Source organism: Balaenoptera borealis (genome assembly GCF_965194805.1).
Source record: "Balaenoptera borealis genome assembly, chromosome: 5".
Taxonomy (NCBI): Eukaryota; Metazoa; Chordata; class Mammalia; order Artiodactyla; family Balaenopteridae; genus Balaenoptera; species Balaenoptera borealis.
This window is the reverse complement of record NC_138862.1, coordinates 46,234,659-46,252,526: the sequence shown is the minus strand read 5'-3', so window position 1 is coordinate 46,252,526 and position 17,868 is coordinate 46,234,659. Positions and strand designations below refer to the sequence as shown.

The window sequence follows — 17,868 nt, the reverse complement described above, 5'->3', positions numbered from 1 at the left end:
CTCTCACCCAATTCCCACAAAACATAGGGAAATTGGAAAGTGATAGTTTTCCTGAAGTAAGGTAGAATAGACATAAATGAGGCAGTGATTACTGGCACACTGATTTTCATCAGTAACTCAAAAATGAATGGAGATAATATTTATTACTTCTATTTCCAAACTTGTTCTTTAAAAAACAAAGGAAAGGAAGATATTCCCTCAACACTTCCAAAGGATTCCCTGTAGGATGAAATTAAATTCATTCTGCTGGGCATTGTGAGTTTATCATCAGTTCACCACCACAACTAGTTGTCACAATTAAAAACTCTATTTATAATCCACAGGGATTACTGTGGAAGATCTAAACAGAACATCAATGAACAGCCTTTAGGAAATATTTGTTTTCCTTTCTCTTTTTTCTTTTAATGAATAGTATCATCCAAAACCCTACTTTACATGTTTCGTTGAAACTCTCAAAGTTACCTAAAAGTCACCATGTCCAAATTTGAAATTAGGATCTTCTGTAATCCCACCCAGGTATATTTACCCTCCAGTGTTCTCTATCTTGAGGAGTAGCACCACTAAACCTTCAGTTATGCAAACCGTATAACAGAAAAATCCTTGACACTGAACTCTCCCTCTGATTCCATGCATCAGCCATTGTCAAGTTGTAAATTTCATCTCCTAGAGTCTCTCATATTCATCCACTTCTCACATTCTCTATAGGTACAACCAAATTTTGCATGGATTATTAAAGTAACCTCCTAAGTAATCCATCTGTATCCACTAATACAGTCATCCAATTCATTCTCCACATTGCCCCAAGACCAATCTTATAAAATGTAGAGTTTGTTATGTCACTACCCACACTCATTCCTACCACTGTCCTGGCCTGAACTCTGTCTCCAAAAAAATCATAAAGAAAAGTCCTAGCCTCCAGTACGTCAGAATATGACTCCATTTAGAGACAGGGCTTGTCAAGAAGTGATTAAGTTAAAATAAGGCCATTAGGGTGAGTCCTAGTCCAATCAGACCAGTGTCTTTATAAGAAGGGAAAATTTGAAGACACAAAGAAACATCAGCCATGCCTGTACACAGGGGAAAGACCATGTGAGGACAATGAGATGGCAGCCACTGGCAAGCCAAGGAGAGAAGCCTCAGCAGAAACCAATCTCTGTTGACACTTTGATCTTGGACTTCCAGCCTCCGAACTGTGAAAGATAAATTTCTGTTGCTTAAGCCATGTAGTCTGTGGTGTTTGTTAGTTATAGCAGCCATAGTAAACTAATACATCCATCCATTCCCACCTCCACTTAAAACTTGTAAATTTGTTTCCACTGCACTTAGGCCAAAGACCAAAAATGTTAAGCCTAGTTATCTTTTATCCCATATCATAAAACAGACCCAATATTTAACTACATACGCTGTTTTTTTTACTTCATTTGCATTGAATTGAGTAGATATATTTGTTGTAGCAACCCTCGCTGCTTTAAGAAATGGACCTCAGTATCTTAGTGAGTTAATGTAATACTTTAATTTATCCCTCAAATAAAAATTAAACAAGTTTCTTGGTTGGTTCTGTTCTAATCAGATCCTCCCATTTTGTCTCTCCACCACTTCAACACACGACTTCTATGTTTGCTGTGCTCGTCTGGAACAATGATATTTAAAATATTGACTTGCTGAAGAAAATGGGCTAGAATGTCCCACAGTCTAGATTTGTCTTGTTTTTCTTCATACCGGGTAAACCTGTATTTGTATACTGAGCTATACTTAACAATGTACCTCCAAATATTCTGTATCAAATAATAATCCAAAGAATGAGATAGATGTGATTTCTTAAGTGTACAATTCAACAGTGTTAGTATTTCTATAGAGTTGTGCAACCATCAACACAATCTAATTTTAGGGCATTTCTATCATCCCAAAAGATGCCTATTAACAGTTAAGCCCTTTTCTCTCTCCTCAATCATGGGACACTACTAATCTACCTTCTGTCTCTATAGATTTGCCTATTCTGGATGTTTCATACAAATGGTATCATATAATATGTGGTTTTAATGACTTCTTTCACTAGCATAATGTTTTTAAGGTCCATTTACATTGTAGCATGAAACAGCACTTCATCCCTTTATATTGCTGAGTAATATTCCATTGTATGGCAATACCACATTTGTTTATCCATTCATCAGTTGATGGACATGGGTTGTTTCCACTTTTTGACTCTTACAAATAATGCTACTATAAACATTCATGTATAAGATTTTTTTGTTTGAACATATATTTTAATTTCTTTTGATGCTATTGTAAATAGAGTTGTTTTATTAATATCATTTTTGATTGCTAATTGCTAGTGCATAGAAATACAATTGATATGTGTATTGATCTTTTATCCTGCAACAGTGCTGAATTTATTTATAAGTTCTATTTGTTCTTTAGTAGATTCCTTAGGATTTTCTATATAAAAGATCATATCCTCTGCAAATATAGTTTTACTTTGTTCTTTCCAATCTGGATGGCCTTTATTTCCTTGACTTGCCTACTTTAAAAACCATAAGGTATATTTTTTAGTTTTCTTTTCTTGTAATGTCATTGTATTTGTTATCAGAATAATACTGGTTGTCACAGTCAGTTTGGACTGCCATAACAGAATACCAAACTGGGTGGATTACAAACAACAGAAATTTATTTCTCATATTTCTGAGAAGTGCAATGTGCCAGCATGATTGAGTTCTGGTGCGTGCCCTCTTTTGGGTTACTGACTGTCATTTTCTAGTTGTATCCTCACATGGTAGAGAGCAGAGAGAGAAAACAAGCTGTTTTTACTTTTAGGAGGGTACTAATCCCATTCATGAAGATTCCACCCTCATCACCTCCCAAAGGCCCCACCTCTAAATACCATCACCTTGGAGATTAGATTTTGACATATGAATATTGGGAGATGTGGACATTCAGTCTATAGCACTGGCCCTATAGAATGAGTTGGGAAATGTTCCCTCCTCTTCTATTTTTGGAACACTTTGTGAAAATTTAGTATTAATTTTTCTTTAATTGTATGATAGGATTCACCAATGAAGCTGTCTGAGGTAGGGCTTTTCTTTGTGGAAAGTTTTATAGTTACTGATTTATTATTCTCTTGTTATAGATTTATCCAGATTTTCTATTTTTTCTGGAGTTAGTTTGGTAGTTTGTTGCTTCGTAGAAATGTATCCATTTCCTCGATCTAATTTATCAGTATAGGGTTGTTCATAATATTCCCCTATAATTCTTTTTTTTTTTTTTCAAATTTTACTAGGTATCCTCTATTTATTTTTTTGTAAGTAACTTTTTTTTATTTTTTATTTATTTATTTATTTATTTATGGCTGTGTTGGGTCTTCGTTTCTGTGCGAGGGCTTTCTCCAGTTGTGGCAAGCAGGGGCCACTCTTCATCGCGGTGCGCAGGCCTCTCACTCACTATCGCGGCCTCTCTTGTTGCAGAGCACAGGCTTCAGACACGCAGGCTCAGTAATTGTGGCTCACAGGCCCAGTTGCTCCACGGCATGCGGGATCCTCCCAGACCAGGGCTCGAACCCGTGTTCCCTGCATTGGCAGGCAGATTCTCAACCACTGCTCCACCAGGGAAGCCCTATAATTCTTTTTATTTCTGTATGGTCAAATAGTAATGTCCCCTCCTCAATTCCTGATTTTAGATATTGAAGTCTTCTCTCTTTTATTCTTAATCAGTCTAGCTAAGGAAGGTCAATTGTTTTTCAAAGAACCAACTTTTGGTTTTGCTGATTTTCTCTATTGCTTTTCTAGTCTCTGTTTCTTTAATGCTCTTCTCTCTATTATTTCTCTCCTTATGCTTGTTTTGGATTTAGCTTGTTATTCTTTTCTCTGATTTCTTTTTTTTTTTTTTCCTTCTGCCCATTTTTTTTTATTTTTTTATTTTTTTAACATCTTTATTGGAGTATAATTGCTTTACAATTTCTTATTCTTCTGATTTCTTAAGGTGGAAGTTTAGGCTGTTTATTTCAGATCTTTTTTTCTCTTTTACAGCTATAAATTTCCTTTCAAGTACAGCTCTAGCTACATTTCATAATTTTGATGTGTTTTGTTTTTGTTTCCATTCATCTAAAATATTTTCTAATTTACCTTTTTTCTTGAAGTCTATTTTGTCTGATATTAGTATAGCCACTACAGTTTACTTATTGTTGCTGTTTGTGTGGTATAATATTTTCCATTTAGAAGAATGAAAGCCAGTTGCATCTTTGAATCTAGTGTATCTTCTATAGACAGCATGTGGTTGTATCTTACTTTTATTGTGTCTGACAATTTTTGCCTTTTTATTGTACTGTTTAATCCATTTACATTTAATGTTATTATTGATATGGTTGGATTTACTTCTGCCATTTGATTTTTGTTTCCTGTATGTCTTGTGTCATGTTTTCTCTCTATTCCTCCTTTGTTATATTTTTGGTATTAAGTAAACATTTTAAAGTCTGTTATTTTAATACCTTTAATGGTTTTAAAATATACCTTGAGTTTTTTCTTAGTGATTGTTCTAGGGTTTATAATATGCATCTTCTCTTATCATAATCTACTTCAGACATATACTAACTTAACACTAGTAAGATAAGTAAGACTTGTATTGTTACATCTATATACCTTACAGAACCATTGTTACAATGATTGCTTAATATAATCTTATGGCTCTTAAATTAGCTTAGAGATAAAAAAGAAGAAAATATACATATTTATAGAATTTGTTACATTAACCTTCTTTTTTTTTTTTTTTTTTTTTAAAGGAATTCCTTTATTTTTATTTTTTATTTATTTATTTTTGGCTGTGTTGGGTTTTCGTTTCTGTGCAAGGGCTTTCTCTAGTTGCGGCAAGCGGGGGCCACTCTTCATCGCGGTGCGCGTGCCTCTCACTATCGCGGCCTCTCCTGTTGCAGAGCACAGGCTCCAGACGCGCAGGCTCAGCAATTGTGGTTCACGGGCCCAGTTGCTCCGCGGCATGTGGGATCTTCCCAGACCAGGGCTCGAACCCGTGTCCCCTGCATTGGCAGGCAGATTCTCAACCACTGCGCCACCAGGGAAGCCCTGTTACATTAACCTTCTTAATTGCCATTTCTGGTTATATTCAGTTACCATATGGTGTAATTTTCTTTTTTTTTAATTGAAATATAGTTGATTTACAGTATTATATGAGTTTACGGTGTACAACATAGTGATTCAATATTTTTATAGATTATTACATTTAAAGTTATTATAACTCACAGACTTTGAAAACAAACTTATGGTTACCAAAGGGGAAACGTGGCAGGGAGGGATAAATTAGCAGTTTGGGATTAACATGTACACACTACTGTATATAAAATAGATAATCAACAAGGACCTACTGTATAGCACAGGTACTCTACTCAAATATTCTCTAATAACCTGTATAGGAAAAGAATCTGAAAAAGAATGGATATATGTGTATGTATAACTGACTCACTTAGCTGTACACCTGAAACTAACATGACATTGTAAATCAACTATACTCCAATAAAAATAAAAATTAAATTAAAAAAATAGTTATTATAAAATATTGGTTATATTCCCTGTGTTGTACAATATATCCTTATAGTTTATTTATGTTATATATAATAGTTTGTACCTCTTAATCCCCTATCCCTATCTTTCCCCTCCCCTGTTCCCTCTCCCCACTGGTAACCACTAATTTGTTCTCTGTATCTATGAGTCTTTCTGTTTTGCTATATTCATTCACTCATTCCTTTCATTTTTTAGATTCCCCATATAAGTGATAACATACAGTATTTGTCTTTCTCTGTCTGACTTATAAGCATAGTACCCTCTAGGTCCATCCGTGTTGTGGCAAATGGCAAAATTTTATTCTTTTTTATGGCTGAGTAGTATTCCATTTTATATATGTATACATATATATACATATCACCTCTTCTTTATCCATTCATCTGTTGGTGGACACTTAGGTTGCTTCCATGTCTTGGCTATTGTAAATAGTGCTGCTATGAACATTGGGTTGCATTTATCTTTTTTAATTAGCATTTTAATTTCTTCAGCTATATACTCAGGAGTGGAATTGCTGTATCATATGGTAGTTCTATTTTCAGTTTTTGAGGAACCTCCATAGTGTTTTCCATAGTGACAGCACCAATTTACATTTCCACCAACAGTGTACTAGGGTTCTCTTTCTCCACATCCTCTCCAACATTTGTTATTTGTAAAATTTGGTGAGAGCCATTCTGACAGTTGTGAAGTGACCGTGCTTTTGATTCGCATTTCTCTGATGATTAGCGATGTTGAGCATCTTTTCATGTGCCTGATGGCCATCTGTGTACCTTCTTTGGAAAAATGTTTATTCAGGTCTTCTGCCCATTTTGCATTGTTTTTTTTTTTTATTGAGATGTATGAGCTGTTTATATATTTTGGATGTTAACCCCTTATCAATTATATCATTTGTAAATATTTTTCCCATTCAGTAGGTTGTCTTTTCATTTTGTCAATGGTTTCCTTTTTTGTGCAAAAGCTTTTAAGTTTAATTAGTTTTTTTTATTTTTGGTTTTGTTTCCTTTGCATTAGGAGACAGATCAAAAACATACTGCTACAATTTATGTCAAAGAGTGTTCTGCCTGTGTGTTCTTCTAGAAGTTTTATGGTTTCTGGTCTTACATTTAGGCCTTTAATTAATTTTGAGTTTATTTTTATATATGGTGTGAGAAAATGTTCTAATTTCATTCTTTTACATGTAGCTGTCCAGTTTTCCCAGCACCATTTAATGAAGAGACTTTCTTTTCTCTATTGCATCTTCTTGCCTTCTTTGTCATAGATTAGTTGATCATAAGTGCATGGGTTTATTTATGGGCTCTCTATTCTTTTCCATTGATCTATGTGTCTGTTTTTGTGCTAGTACCATGCTGTTTTGATTATTGTAGCTTTGAAGTATAGTCTGGTGTCATAGCATGTTACTCTTGCTTTGTTCTTTTTTCTCAAGAGTCCTTTGGTTATTTGGAGTCTCTTGTGACTCCATGAAGAGGTTCGTTTTTGAAACTTTAGAGGAAGCAACATTGGTGATTCAAAGGACAGAGAAAGTTTCTGAAGTCAATAATATGAATTCAACAGTATGTACATATTGCAGATTGAGAACTGGTTGTTTCCAAATATACTTTGGTAATCAGTCAACTATTGCCACCAATTCATATTATAATTGAATTGTAAAGAGCCAGGGATCCTGGCATTGATGGAGCTTGGAAAGAAAGGAGCAAATGAGAATCCCCAGCTGACAAAGCCCTGATTTGAATCAGATTTAATAAGGGTTGAATTAATCAATACCCTATATAATTTGAATCTTGACTTAAAGTCTCTCATTATCAACCCAGCACTCATTTAGAGGAGATCTTTCAGGGACTGATGGAAATGTCTACTAATAATGCCCATTGCTCCTCATATGAGAATTGAAAAGTTACTTAATGAAACTGTTATCTATTTCCTGTCACCAAACCAAACTTTTGCTAATTTCCCTTGGGAAGTTTCTCATTATCTCAAATAATTACCATTCTCATGACACCTTGTTAAGTTTTTTTTTTTTTTTTTCCATAGGAGCAAAGATGATCCCTCTCAGGTCTGGTGTAACACAGGGCTTGATACAGGGTGTATTTCAGTAATCATAGTTGGCTTCATCCTTGCTTTCTAAAAGTCCTAAATTAGTTTACATTGAAAGAAGAGCTCCCTTGTGCCAGCATCTCTTCAGTCAAGTGCCAAGAGAATTTTCCCTGGGCCAGTCTCTTCTTGCTTAATTACCCACCTTAGATATTGATCTAAAACTGCCCCTTAAGAGGAGAGCTAACTATTCCAAAAGACTTGCTCCAATATCTCTGAGCCATTTAAAAATAGGCTTAAAACTCCACCTTTGTAGCCCACTAGACTAAGAGACAGAAAGTTTTTATTTTCTTTATCCCCAGTTTATTTTGATTCCCCTTATTGGGAACATGGTAATTTATAGTCTTCAATATTTCAAGAATTCATTAACAAAAATAAGACTACATACAGTATTGACAACTAAACAGGTAACTCTGAAATTTTGCAGTAGTTAATTTGTCTTAAAGAAGTATTTACATTTGCAAATTTTCAAATGTTCCATCTGTCCTTCCTGCCTTTGTTTAACACCCTCTTTAAACAATAGAATGTGGCAAAAGTAATGCTATGCCAGTTCAGGCTTAAGAATTTGCTTCCACTTTTGGATCCAAAGAGATCACAAAAGGACCTGAAACCACAAAGAGAAGAAGAGGGATCCAAAGACTCAACTGAGCCAAGTGTTTCAGTCATCTTCACAAATGGACCAGATTTGTGAATGAGTCATATTGGAAAATCCAGACCAATTTTGTCTACAGATGCCTGCAGACCAGCTGACATTACATGGAGCAAAACAATTGCCCATTTGAGCCTGGCCAAACCACAGAATTGTGAGAGGTAATAATTAGATTATTGTCTCTAGGTAGGTCACTCAATTTTGGTTACTTTTTATGCATAAATAAAAAAAGAAACATTAAGAAAAGTCATGAAAACAGCCAAGTAAGAAAACAAAAGTAAAGAGATTTGAAAATGATCAGAGAAAAAATTATTGATATAGCTGATATGCAAATAAAATCCAACATATGTATAATAAATCCCTGAAGAAGAAAAATAAATCAATTAATAGAATTATGGAAATTACAACCTGAGAAATCTATCCAGAAATAAAAATATATTAATCTATATATTAATAAGTCCATTATATACTTTGGAAGATTAAGGGAAATAATCAACTTCAGACTTATTATATTAAAACTATTAAAATTTTAAATAAAGAAAATTCTCTCTGGGCATCCAGACAAAGGGAAGAAAAACAGGTTAGCATCAGATTTTTTTCAATGACAACATATATCCAGACATATTCAATGGAGTAATATTTCTAGAAACTCAGAGAAAGGAATTTTCAATGGTTTGTAATTATAACCTTATTTGTCTCTCTGTCTCTAATCGTTCCCTGTTTTCAATCTATTTTTCATGCTCTCACCAAAATTGAACTTTCAAAAAATTTTTTTATCTTCCTCATCATCTTTCATTGTTACCCATTTATCTATAATAAAGTTCAACCCATCAGCATGACATAAATTGTTTTCCATTGTCTAATCCCTGCTAACATCTCCAGTCTTATCTATAATACCCTCATCCCCTTATCACCTAATAACTTAGAGAATTATTTTTATGTATTATGCTCACTTATTTTGGAATGAGTGCCTTGTGACTCCTGCTAACTCTCTTTTATGCATTTAATCTTACATCAGTGCCATCTCTTCTAGAAAGTTATCTTTGATTCTCCACCATTATTACTATGTAGTTGACCAATATTTCCATTCACCAGCTGTATACCTTGTACCTACTTCTTTTTTTTCTTTTTATTATTGTAGTATAGTTGATTTACAATATTGTGTTAGTTTCATGTGTATTGCAAAGTGATTCAGTGATATATAGTCTTTTTTATTCTTTTCCTTTATACTTTATTACAAAATAGTGAATATAGTTCCCTATATTATACACCAAATCCTTGTTGGCTATTTATTTAATTTTTTTAAATTTTATTAAAGTACAGTTGATTTACAATGTTGTGTTAATTTCTGCTGTACAGCAAAGTGATTCAATTATACACATATATATTCTTTTTCATATTCTTTTCCATTATGGTTTATTACAGGATATTGAATATAGTTCTCTGTGCTATACAGTAGGACCTTGTTGTTTAGCTATCCTATATATACTAGTTTGCATCTGCTAATATCAAACTCCCAGTCCTTCCCTCCCCCAACCCTCCCCCCTTTGGAAACCACAGGTCTGTTCTCTAGCTCTGTGAGTCTGTTTCTGTTTCATAGATATGTTCATTTGTGTTGTATTTTAGATTTCACATGTAAGTGATATATATGCTATTTGTCTCTCTCTTTCTGACTTACTTCTCTTAGTATAATAATCTCTAAGTCCATCCATGTTGCTGCAAATAGAATTACATTATTCTTTTTTAATGGCTGAGTAATATTCCATTGTATATATATATACCACATCTTCTTTATCCATTCACCTGTCGATGGATGTTTGTTTCCATGTCTTGTCTATTATAAATAGTGCTGCTATGAACATAGGGGTACATGTATCTTTTTGGATCATAGTTTTGTCTGGGTATATTCTGAGGAGTGGGATTGCTGGATCATATGGTAACTCTATTTTTAGTTTTATGAGGAACCTCCACACTGTTTTCCATTGTGCCTGCACAATTTACATCCCTACCAACAGTGTAAGAAGGTTCCCTTTTCTCCATACCCTCTCCAACATTTATTATTTGTAGACTTTTTAATGAGAGCCATTCTGACTGGTGTTAGGTGGTACCTCATTGTACTTTTGATTTGTATTTCTTTAATAATTAGCAATGATGAGCATCTTTTCATGCACCCATTGGCCATCTGTATGTCTTCCTTGGAGAAATGTCTATTAAGGTCTTCTGCCCATTTTTCAATTGGGTTGTTTGTTTTTTTGTTACTGAGTTATATGACCTGTCTGTAGATTTTGGAAATTAAGCCCTTGTTGGTTGCATTATTTGCAAATGTTTTCTCCCAGTGCATAGGATGTCTTTTCATTTTGTTTATTGTTTCCTTTGCCATGCAGAAGCTTATAAGTTTGATTAGGTCCCATTTGTTTATTTTTGCTTTTATTTCTATTGCCTCGGGAGATTGACCTAGGAAAACATTGGTATGATTTATGTCAGAGAGTGTTTTGTCTATGTTCTCTTCTAGAAGATTTATGGTGTCATGTCTTATATATAAGTCTTTAAGCCATTTTGAGTTTATTTTTGTGTATGGTGTAAGGGTGTGTTCTAATTTCATTGATTTACATGCAGCTGTCCAACACAAGTTGCTGAAGAGACTGTCTTTTCCCCATTATATATTCTTGCCTCCTTTGTTGAAGATTAATTGTCCATAGCTGTGTGGGTTTATTTCTGGGTTCTTTATTCTGTTCCATTGATCCATATGTCTGTTTTTGTGCCAATACCATGCTGTTTTGATTACTGTTGGTTTGTAGTATTGTCTGAAGTATGGGAGGATTATGCTTCCTGCTTTGTTCTTTTTCCTAAGGATTGCTTTGACAATTCTGTCTTTTATGTTTCCATATAAATTTTAGGATGATTTGTTCTAGTGCTATGAAAAATGTCATGGGTAATTTGATAGGGATTGCACTAAATCTATATTGCTTTGGGTAGTATGGCCATTTTAACAACATTAATTCTAATCCAAGAGCATGGGATATCTTTCCATTTCTTTATTAATGTTTTGTAGTTCTCAGCATATAAATTTTTCACCTCCTTGGTTAGGTTTATTGCTAAGTATTTTTTTAGTCAGTTTTGAAAGATATTGCATTTTTACATGTTTACATTTAAACATGTAAAAATGATTGCATGTTTACATTTCCTGTCTGCTATTTCATTGTTAGTGTAAAGAAATGCAACCGATTTTTGTATGTTAATCTTATATCCTGCTACCTTGCTGAATTTGTTTATCAGTTCTAATAGTTTTTATGTGGATTCTTTAGGGTTTTCTATATATAGTATCATGTCATCTGCATATAATGACAATTTTTACCTCTTCCCTACCAATTTAAACACACTTTATTTCTTTTTCTTGTCTGACTGCTGTGCCTAGGACTTCCAATACCATGTTGAGAAGTGGTGAGAGTGAGCATCCTTGTCTTGCTCCAGATTTTAGCAGGAAGGCTTTCGGCTTTTCACCATTGAGATTTATATTGGCTCTGGGTTTCACATAAATAGCTTTTATTATGTTGAGATATGTTCCCTCTATACCCACTTTGGTAAGAATCTTTATCATGAATGGATGTTGAATTTTAGCAAATGCTTTTTCTGCCTTTATTGAGATGATCATGTGGTTTTTGTCTTTTCTTTTGTTGATGTAGTGTATCACATTGATTGATTTGCGAATGTTGAGTCATTCTTGTGACCCTGGGATGAATCCAACTTGGTTTTGGTATATGATCTTTTTTATGTGTTGTTGGAGTCAGTTTGCTAATATTTTGTTGAGAATTTTTGCATCTATATTCATCAAAGATATTGTTCTGTAATTTTATTTTTGGTAGTGTCTTTACCTGGTTTTGGTATCTGAGAGATGGGGGCTTCAAAGAATGTCTATGGGAGTGTTCCCTCCTCTTTAACCTTTTGGAAGAGATTGAGAAGGATCAGTATAAGTTCTTTATATATTTGGCAGAATTCGCCTGTGAAGCCATCTGGCCCTGGACTTTTGTTTGTAAGCAGTCTTTTTTATTAGAGATTCTACTTTATTTCTAGTGATCAGTCTGTTCAAGTTATCTATTTCTTCTTAATTCAGTTTTGATGGGCTGTAGTTTCTAGAAATTCGTCCATTTCTCCTAGGTTGTCAAATTTGTTGGCATATAATTGTTCATAGTATTCTCTTATGGTTATTTGTATTTCTGTGGCATCAGTTGTGATTTTTCCTCTTTCATTTCTTATTTTGTTTATTTGGGTCTTCCCCCTTTTCTGCTTGGTGAGCCGGAACAGACTTGTCAATTTGTAAACACTTTTAAAGAACAAGCTCTTGATTTGATTGAGTTTTTTCTATTTCTTTCATCTCTATTTTATTTATTTTCTCTCTAATATTTATTATCTCCTTCCATATGATGACCTTGGGTTTAATTTATTCTTCTTTTTCTAATTCTTTTAGGTGATGGGTTAGGTTGCTTATTTCAGATTTTTCTTGGTTTTTTTTTTTTTTAGCATCTTTATTGGAGTATAATTGCTTTACAATGGTGTGTTAGCTTCTGCTGTATAACAAAGTGAATCAGCTATATGTATACATATAAACCCATATCCCCTCCCTCTTGCTGCTCCCTCAACCCTCCCTATCCCACCCCTCTAGATGGACACAAAGCACTGTGCTGATCTCCCTGTGCTATGCGGCTGCTTCCCACTAGCTATCTATTTTACATATGGTAGTGTATATATGTCCATGCCACTCTATCACTTCGTCCCAGCTTACACTTCCCCTTCCCCATGTCCTCAAGTCCATTATCTATGTCTGTGTCTTTTCCAGTCCTGCCCTTAGGTTTTTCAGAACCTTTTTTTTTTTTTTTTTAGATTCCATATATATGTGTTACAATACGGTATTTATTTTCTCTTTCTGACTTAACTTCACCCGGTATGACAGACTCTAGGTCCATCCACCTCACTACAAATAACTCAATTTCCTTTCTTTATATGGCTGAGTAATATTCCATTGTATATATGTGCCATATCTTCTTTATCCATTCATCTGTCGATGGACATTTAGGTTGCTTCCATGTCCTGGCTATTGTAAATAGAGCTGCAATGAACGTTGTGGTACATGACTCTTTTTGAATTATGGTTTTCTCAGGGTATATTCCCTGTAGTGGGATTGCTAGGGCATATGGTAGTTCTATTTTTAGTTTTTTAAGGAACCTCCATACTGTTCTCCATAGTGGCTGTATCAATTTACATTCCCACCAACAGTGCAAGAGAGTTCCCTTTTCTCCACACCCGCTCGAGCATTTATTGTTTGTAGATTTTTTTATGATGGCCATTCTGACTGGTGTGAGATGATATCTCATTGTAGTTTTGATTTGCATTTCTCTAATGATTAGTGAGGTTGAGCATCATTTCATGTGTTTGTTGGCAATCGGTATATCTTCTTTGAAGAAATATCTATTTAGGTCTTCTGCCCATTTTTGGATTGGGTTGTTTGTTTTTTTGATATTGAGCTGAATGAGCTGCTTGTATATTTTGGAGATTAATCCTCTGTCAGTTTCTTCATTTGCAAATATTTTCTCCCATTCTGAGAGTTGTCTTTTCATCTTGTTTATGGTTTCCTTTGGTGTGCAATAGCTTTTAAGTTTCATTAGGTCCCATTTGTTTATTTTTGCTTTCATTTCCATTTCTCTAGGAGGTGGGTCAAAAGGATCTTGCTGTGATTTATGTCATAGAGTGTTCTGCCTATGTTTCCCTCTAAGAGTTTTATAGTGTCTGGCCTTACCTTTAGGTCTTTAATCCATTTTGAGTTTATTTTTGTGCATGGTTTTAGGGAGTGTTCTAATTTCATTCTTTTACATGTATCTATCTCTTTTTCCCAGCACTACTTACTGAAGAGGCTGTCTTTTCTCCATTGTATATTCCTGCCTCCTTTAACAAAAACAAGGTGACCATATGTGTGTGGGTTTTTCTCTGGGCTTCCTATCCTGTTCCATTAATCCATATTTCTGTTTTTGTGCCAGGACCATACTGTCTTGATTCCTGTGGCTTTGTACTATAGTCTGAAGTCTGGGAGCCTGATTCCTCCAGCTCCATTTTTCGTTCTCAAGATTGCTTTGGCTATTCGGGGTCTTTTGTGTTTCCACACAAATTGTGAAAATTTTTGCTCTAGTTCTGTGAAAAATGCTATTGGTAGTTTGATACGAATTGCATTGAATCTGTAGATTGCTTTGGGTAGCATAGTCATTTTCATAATGTTGATTCTTCCAATCCAAGAACATGGTATATCTCTCCATCTGTTTGTATCATCTTTAATTTCTTTCATCAGTGTCTTATAATTTTCTGCATACAGGTCTTTTGTCTCCTTAGGTAGGTTTATTCCTAGGAATTTTTTTCTTTCTCTCGCAATGGTAAATGGGAGTGTTTCCTTAATTTCTCTTTCAGATTTTTCATCATTAGTGTATAGGACTGCAAGAGATTTCTGTGCATTAATTTTGTATGCTGCTACTTTACCAGATTCATTGATTAGCTCTAGTAGTTTTGTGGTAACATCTTTAGGATTCTCTATGTATAGTATCATGTTATCTGCAGACAGTGACAGTTTTACTTCTTCTTTTCCAATTTGGATTCCTTTTATTTCTTTTTCATCTCTGATTGCTGTTGCTAAAACTTCTAAAACTATGTTGAATAATACTGGTGAGAGTGAGCAACCTTGTCTTGTTCCTGATCTTAGTGGAAATGGTTTCAGTTTTTCACCATTGAGGACGATGTTGGCTGTGGGTTTGTCATATATGGCCTTTATTATGTTGAGGTAAGTTCCCTCAATGCCTACTTTCTGGAGGGTTTTTATCATAAATGGGTGTTGAATTTTGTCGAAAGCTTTTTCTGCATCTATTCAGATTATCATATGGTTTTTATCTTTCAGTTTGTTAATATGGTGTATCACATTGATTGATTTGCATATATTGAAGAATCCTTGCATTCCTGGGATAAACCCCACTTGATCATGGTGTATTATCCTTTTAATGTGCTGTTGGATTCTGTTTGCTAGTATTTTGTTGAGGATTTTTACATCTATGTTCATTAGTGATATTGGCCTGTAGTTTTCTTTCTTTGTGACATCTTTGTCTGGTTTTGGTATCAGGGTGGTGGTGGCCTTGTAGAATGAGGTTCGGAGTGTTGCTCCCTCTGCTATATTTTGGAAGAGTTTGAGAAGGATAGATGTTAGCTCTTCTCTAAATGTTTGATAGAATTCACCTGTGAAGCCATCTGGTCCTGGGCTTTTGTTTGTTGGAAGATTTTTAATCACAGTTTCAATCTCAGTGCTTGTGATTGGTCTGTTTATATCTTCTATTTCTTCCTGGTTCAATCTCGGAAGGTTGTGCTTTTCTAAGAATTTGTCCGTTTCTTCCAGGTTGTCCATTTTATTGGCCTATAGTTGCTTGTAGTAAACTCTCATGATACTTTTTATTTCTGCAGTGTCAGTTGTTACTTCTCTTTTTTCATTTCTAATTCTATTGATTTGAGTTCTCCCTTTATTTCTTGATGAGTCTGGCTAATGGTTTATCAATTTTGTTTATCTTCTCAAAGAAACAAGTTTTAGTTGTATTGATATTTGCTATTGTTTCCTTCATTTCTTTTTCATTTATTTCTGATCAGATATTTATGATATCTTTCCGTCTGCTAACTTTTGGGGTTTTTTGTTCTTCTTTCTCTAATTGCTTTAGGTGTAAGGTTAGGTTGTTTATTTGAGATGTTTCTTGTTTCTTGAGGTAGGATTGTATTGCTATAAACTTCTCTCTTAGTACTACTTTTGCTGCATCCCACAGGTTTTGGGTCATTGCGTTTCCATTGTCATTTGTTTCTAGGTATTTTTTGATTTCCTCTTTGATTTCTTCAGTGATCTCTTGGTTATTAAGTAGTGTATTGTTTAATCTCCATGTGTTTGTATTTTTTATGGATTTTTTCCTGTAATTGATATCTAGTCTCATAGCATTGTTGTTGGCAAAGATACTTGATATGATTTCAATTTTCTTATATTTACCAAGGCTTGATTTGTGACCCAAGATATGATCTCTCCTGGAGAATGTTCCATGAGCAGTTGAGAAGAAAGTATATTCTGTTTTTTGGAGGATGGAAGGTCCTATAAATATCAATTAAGTCCATCTTGTTTCATGTATCATTTAAAGCTTGTGTTTCCTTATTTATTTTCATTTTGGTTGATCTGTCCATTGGTGAAAGTGGGGTGTTGAAGTCCCCTACTATGATTGTGTTACTGTCGATTTCCCCTTTTATGGCTGTTACCATTTGCCTTATGTATTGAGGTGCTCCTATGTTGGGTCATAAATATTTACAATTATTATTTTTTCTTCTTGGATTGATCCCTTGATCATTATGTAGTGTTCTTCTTTGTCTCTTGGAATACTCTTTGTTTTAAAATCTATCTTGTCTGATATAAGAATTGCTACTTCAGCTTTCTTTTGATTTCCATTTGCATGGAATATCTTTTTCCATCCCCTCACTTTCAGTCTGTATGTATCCCTAGGTCTGAAGTTGTTATCTTCTACACATCATATATACGGGTCTTGTTTTTGTATCCATTCAGCCAGTCTATGTCTTTTGGTTGGAGCATTTAATCCATTTACATTTAAGGTAATTATCGATATATATGTTCCTATTACCATTTTCTTAATTGTTCTGGGTTTGTTTTTGTAGGTCTTTTCTTTCTCTTGTGTTTCCTGCCTAGAGAAGTTCCTTTAGCGTTTGCTGTAAAGCTGGCTTGGTAGTGCTGAATTCTCTTAGCTTTTGCTTGTCTGTTAGGGTTTTAATTTCTCCATTGAATCTGAATAAGATGCTTGCTGGGTAGAGTAATCTTGGTTGTAGTTTCTTCCCTTTTATCACTTTAAATATGTCCTGCCACACCTTTCTGGCTTGCAGAGTTTCTGCTGAAAGATCAGCTGTTAACCTTATAGGGATTCCCTTGTATGTTATTTGTTGCTTTCCCTTGCTGCTTTTAATATTTTTTCATTGTATTTAATTTTTGATATTTCGATTAATATGTGTCTTGGCATGTTTCCCCTTGGATTTGTCCTGTATGGGACTCTGCACTTCCTGGACTTGATTGACTATTTTTTTTCCCGTATTAGGGAAGTTTTCAACTATAATCTCTTCAAATATTTACTCAGTCCCTTTCTTTTCCTCTACTTCTTCTGGGACCCCTATAATTTGAATGTTGGTGCATTTAAATTTGTCCCAGAAGTCTCTGAGACTGTCCTCCATTCTTTTCATTCTTTTTTCTTTATTCTGCTCTGAAGTAGTTATTTCCACTATTTTATCTTCCAGGTCACTTATCCTTTCTTCTGCCTCAGTTATTCTGCTATTGATTCCTTCTAGAGAATTTTAAATTTATTTATTGTGTTGTTCATCATTGTTTGTTTGCTCTTTAGTTCTTCTAGGTCCTTTTAAAACCTTTCTCGTATTTTCTCCATTCTATTTCCAAGATTTTGGATCATCTTTACTATTATTACTCTGAATTGTTTTTCAGGTAGACTGCCTATTTCCTCTTCA

The 17,868-nt window shown here is 34.4% G+C and overlaps 1 protein-coding gene and 1 long non-coding RNA gene across 2 annotated transcripts in view; one reads left to right on the top strand and one right to left on the bottom strand.

Moving 5' to 3' along the window:
- GABRR3 (gamma-aminobutyric acid type A receptor subunit rho3) overlaps positions 1 to 17,868 on the top strand; it is a 394,852-nt gene that overhangs the window by 280,801 nt on the left and 96,183 nt on the right. The window lies entirely within an intron of this gene.
- Positions 3,281 to 8,888, bottom strand: LOC309628834. The gene is made up of 2 exons (XR_014244736.1): positions 5,080 to 8,888; positions 3,281 to 4,739 (listed from the first exon to the last, which is right to left on the bottom strand). It is a non-coding gene; the product is annotated as an uncharacterized lncRNA (long non-coding RNA).